General features: G+C 40.9%; 1 pseudogene; it reads left to right on the top strand.

Moving 5' to 3' along the window:
* LOC111661552 (flotillin-2-like) overlaps positions 1 to 5,162 on the top strand; it is a 12,009-nt pseudogene extending 6,847 nt beyond the window's left edge.
* The last annotated feature ends 524 nt before the right edge of the window (positions 5,163 to 5,686 follow it).

Below are 5,686 nucleotides of genomic sequence, written 5' to 3'. Positions count from 1 at the left end.
TGGGGGGGGGGGGGGGGGGGGGGCAGTCCGGCATCATCTGGCTGAGGGAAATTGGTGGGGAATGTGCGGTGCGACAGCTTCATTGACGGCAGCCTGTTATATTGGTTTCCTGCGACAGAGCCACGTGAACATCTGTGCATGTTATTTTCAATGACCCACTTCAGGGCCACACTACCATTACAGGAAGCTCTCAGGGATCAGAGTCTCTCTTTGGCGGTACCAGCAGTCGGGTTGCACACAATGGCTCCCGCAGGGTGGAGAATCGCAGCTCTCTGTCAAGAAAAACCTCACTTTGCAGTCACTGCCTCTGATGCATGCGACTGCAGGAGGAAAGTTTCTGTTACTCTACTTTGTATTGATTTTTTTTTTCCCCCCTCCACGTGTTCACGACTGCGGTCGTCGAGTGAAAACTGTGAAAATTTACAGATGTTGGATGCTGTAAAAAATAACCTACTAATGAAATGTTTAGGGGATGTAACAAGCTGTCTGTTTTCCCCAGACTCTGTATTTCATTGAGGAAGTGTGAACGTGCCGTGCAGGCAAGCGCTTCCTGTCACGGGGAGAGGAGGCGAAGGGGAGAGCAGATTGCCTTTATTCAGATTGGTGCCGTCCTTGTCACAGTCGTGATGACAAACAGGCTGTAAGACGGCACCTTGCACTCATTTGTCAAACTTTCTCTGACATCAAGAATGCTTTGGCAGATAAGAGCAGCGGTGTAATCCGTCTTCAAGTTAGTTCACAAATACAATGGGTGACTGTATGCTTTTCATCACCTTGAATGGATAGATGATAAAGGGAAAACATACAGTATTTTCAAAGGCTTAGCGCTTTTCTTTTAAGCCATTCCTTCACTTCATCTTAAATACAATTTTCTCAAACATACTCTTTAGTAAAATCTTTAAAGGTATGAAGGGAGTCCCGTCTGTCCCATTCTCGTGAACACAATATCAGTGACACCTTCAGAGCACTTAATTTATATTTGGCACAAATATTAATTTGGGGTGCAACGATGAACTGATTAGATTTTGGTGGTCAAAGGTCAAGGTCAGTGTTACCTCACAAAACACATACTTGTGATGTCAGAACAAAGCAGTCACCGCTCTTGGTGAGCCAATCAGAAGAGAGAGGCGCTGAGCCTCCTCTCTTCTGATTGGCTGATTGTTACTAGAGCTCCAAACAGAAACCTGAGAGAGGAGATGTAAAACTACAATGAGATGGTTTTCTGGTTCTTAAAACCACAAATGTATCTTCGTATGGAGAGAAGTGTAAAATATGAGACCTTTTTTTTTTTTTTTAAATGTTTTCTTATCATAATACACTTTTAATACACATAAATCCTCCATACAGGTAAAATATTACACATTTTAAGATTTCAACTTGCCAAAAAACAAAACAATAACAACCAAACTGTTTTTATTGTTACAGCAAATACAACTGATGCCAGATGTAACAAATTCAATTGAATTTTTTTTTTCCACTGCTCTGTTAATTATCCTGCGGAACCGGCTCAACATCTGTCTTGTGCCGGTTTGTTTGCCGTAACATAATGTGGTGATGAAAGCAAAACTGTGTCATATTTCATATGAATACGTGCCGGAGAAAGAAATCTCCACGCTTATCATCTTTCATCGTCTCAGACAGATGTCCGTTAGCTGCCCGGGGCTGCTGTCATCAGATGTCATTAATCAAGTTGCCTCTGTTGCTCTCACGTTGAACATCACCTGTCACCTTCACAATGCAACAATCAGACACAATGGCTAGCAAGAATAAAGCTTTGACAGTGTTGCAGTTGATGAAAGCAGCACAGGTAGAGAGGACTCCAAGGCAGGCAGATTCACCGAAGATACCGAAATAGTGGAAATAGGATTACAGGCACCACAAGCTGGCAAGCAGGGGCGCAGGCAGGCAGAGGCAACAGGGAAAATACTCGCTGGTCGCAGGAACACAGGGAAAACACAAGGGAGCGTAAAGACATGAAACGGAGCAGACGATCTGACAGAAGAAGTGGTGAAAATGGCAGGTATACAGATGAGTGGCGGAGGAAATGGCAACGTATAGTGACTTCGTAAGGTGCCGGGCCTCTACGTACTGCCAGAACAGCTGCAGTGCTCCTTTAGTATTGATTCTATGGGTCTCTGAACTCTACAGGAGGGATCATCTCCATTCTTCCCAAAGGAGAAACGTCCGACTGTCTTAACACATCGGTCCAAAATCCCATAGGTGTTCAACTGGGTTGAGACCTGGTGACTGTGAAGGCCACAGAATATGATTCACATTATTTTCATACTCATCAAACCATCCAGGGACCCCTTGAGCCCTGTGGAGGGGGGTCTGGTGTCTGGTCTGAGGCCGCTTTCCCATTCACTTAAATCTCTTGAAGTGTCAGACTTTTGGATCCCACTGAACATTTCTGCAACACTAAGTAGGAAAGTAATTAGTGTTAGTGTGTTAATGACTGTTTCACTTCGACAGACATTGATTTACAAGCCCGCTGAATCAGTCATTGCGTTTTGTTACCGGGTTTTATTGTGTGGTTTCCTACGAAACTTTATTACTTTAATTGATTATGACTACAGAAGTGACACACCTCTTTTCATTACAATACCACAGCTCTATATTTGGTGTAATTAGGATATATTTGCCAGTACACCAGTATTTTTTCTCGTTTATGTGCTTATAGTATAGGTTTTGGTCATGGTTTCTCACGTTTTAACAAAGAACATGATGTATTTTTGTCAAGGTAAAGATATAAAGACATATTATTTGTTTTGAAACGAGTAAACTTGGATGACTTATATTTTTCTGTTGCGGTTTGATACGAACTGTGAAGGTTGTGATAACTCGTCTTTATTTGTTGTTAAATGTTGTGACTTCACATTCATGTCTTGAAGTCTTCTCTTAGTACTCTCAGCCTTAGTTAATTAGCTCCTTGTAATTATGCTTCAAGGCATTTTATGTTTGACCTCAACTACCACAAGTAGTGTACTGCCTTGTGTGCTGTTTTTTTTATTTTCAGCATAGTAAACAATATAGTAATCACGCTGTTGCTGCTGTTGATTCAGCTGTCAGTGGTTACACATTGAACACAGTTATGAACTTCTTTGTAAAAAAGTAAAGGTTTTTCTAAAATTCTAACGTCTTTTAAAAGTCAGTTGTTTATTGCATATATGTATGATTTGCATTACCAGATCTTTGATGTGCTGTATTTTGTAATAAGCCACTTTATCAGAGTAATTTTACTGTTTACTAGCCATGTGAATTCTATGGACATGATAACTTTTTTCTTTTACAGACTTTAGTGTAATGAACCATGAAAATAATAAACTATTTATGAGGTAGAATGAAGCCAGCATTCCAGTTGTTGGGTTAAATGAACAGCACATCCCGGTATGTTAGATTAAACCAGCGTGTGGTCCATTGGTTACCCAGTGGTGTATAATGTCATACAATGCATATATGATATGTCAAACATTGTGCTGTTGGTAGGCTGATGTAATGAGCCTGATGGGATGATCACGCTGCTCTGAAGTAGGCAACACTAGCCAGATCAGCTTTTTAAAACCGTATGTCAAGTGTGTTAGGAAACCTTAGTGGCCAAAACAAAATAATTAATTAATGCAGCTTTAAAACAAACTGTCTGAACCTTGTGTGACTCCACTGGGCTGCATGTTCCCATGTTTTGCTCTCAGCGTTCTACATGCTAATTATATCTGGTGTAATGTTTCTCCCGACCCTTTGTGTTTCAGACATCAAAGTGCATCGACAGACTGCAGCCTTGAAGGGACTTCCTTGCATCTCCGTGACAGTCATGAGAAGCTGTTCAGGAACTGTGAGTAGGAACTGTCAACATCACCATAGGTCTTCAAGATTACTTTTGACCACCTTAGCTGCCAAGTTGATAAGTTGAGTATTTGGCGTCTTTATATTTTTTTACCAGTGGCAACAGTGTGGCTGGTACTGGTTTCACCCTGTGAGTCTGTGTGTGTCATCATGGCTAAATGACCTGGAGACACTTACTGCAGCAGGAACTACCACAGAGGCAGTTTCCAGTACCTTGGCAGGTGTTTATACGTCTCTCAGCGTAATTGTCGGCATGATCACATCACAACTGTGCGAGATACAGTCTCAAAACCTTACAAGTGTGTAGTTGAGATTAAAATGAAGGCTGATTTCCAAGCTGGTTGATGTTCTGACCCATGACCACTGGGTCATGATCCCATGCTAGTTCACAGTGTCGCCAAACTCTGTCTGTTTAAGATTATTGCGTTGAAGTTTTTTCTTTTTGTTTTGTACAGTGCAGAGCTACAGTACAGATGCAGTAGAGTAGAATATGAAGTAAGACTATAAGAATTCCATTACCTGACATGAATCAAATAGCTTATTGGGAGAGTCAGAGCTCATTTACTATTCTAAGGTGCTTTTTTTTATCAATTTGTTATACCTGTTAAGTTCTAAGCCGTTTTTTTATTAATTTAATTGTATTGCCTTTTTGGCTGGTAAGTAATGAAAATCTATAAATCATTATAAAAACAAAAACCCTTAGTGTCTAAATAATTGGAGGCTTTTTCTGTTAAAACAGACTTGTAGACTTTAAAAGGCTGGGCTCGCAGGATGCGCAGAAGGTCATTTAACTTCATAGCACCGTGGAAACTTAATAATGCATCAGCCAGCACAACATCTGATTGATTGTGCAGCAAACTGGGAAGCTCTCCCACTATGTTTCTCCTTGGCATGAAGCCAGAGGGATGCTTCCTAACAGCACCTGCAACTCTGCCCTGGGCTGAGCGGAGCTGGAGATGCATAATACAGTCATCATTTTTTTTCTCTGGCATCAAACAGAAAGCTGTTCCTCCAAAGACCATGGAGGATACAGGTTTACTGGTAAGTCTTGCATCCAGTGGGCCACTCCTAACTACAGACATAGTCTGCTACAGTTTGAGAATGCGACTGACTGCATGGCTGCATGTTGTACTGTACAATGGGTTTTTTCACCCAAGTCATTTGGTGATGCGTTTGTTTTGAATTAGAGAAACTTGCATGGTAGATTTTTTTTTTTTTTTTTTAGGGGGGGTATCCCTCGTGCATTCACAACCGCGAAGACTTTCTTTTGCGTCCTGTGTCCAGCACTCGGCCACGATGAGATCCTCATCAACAGAGGATAAAGACGGTTCTATCTATACACCTACGTATAATAAAAAGCTAAACAGTGAACCATCGTCGAACAATGTGAGGGTGTTATGTCTTGAACTCTTTGCCTACAAAATAACAAAACAGCACTAAAGGGAAGATAAATCCCTTCACGCTTAGGATAACAGAAGATACTAAAGACGAACCTTTGAAGTCTTTGGAGAAATAGTTCATCTCCTCCCACAGGGAGACCACAGCTCTGCTGTAGCTCTTGTACGAATTGTGAATGTCAACTATTTTGATGACCACTTTTATGCCTATGCAGTGGAAAAAGCTGATGGGTTCAGACTTTGGTGATTTGTCTGATTTTACACCGCTTGACTTTAATATATTTTCAAGGGAAACCAGATGTCAGCCATAGATGTACGGTTTTGTAATTTCATGATTTAACATGATATGTTGACTAAATGTCTGAAGACGTTTTAAAATAACAATTTCGAAAAATAATTCCAAGTGGCAGTTTCATTTTTATTCATCACATTCAACCAATTTTTAAAAT

The sequence above is a fragment of the Seriola lalandi genome, unplaced genomic scaffold (assembly GCF_002814215.2).
Source record: "Seriola lalandi dorsalis isolate HSWRI2012SDOR001 ecotype SW California unplaced genomic scaffold, Sedor1 jcf7180002054544, whole genome shotgun sequence".
NCBI classification, from domain to species: Eukaryota; Metazoa; Chordata; class Actinopteri; order Carangiformes; family Carangidae; genus Seriola; species Seriola lalandi.
This window is presented reverse-complemented; position numbering and strand designations above follow the sequence as displayed.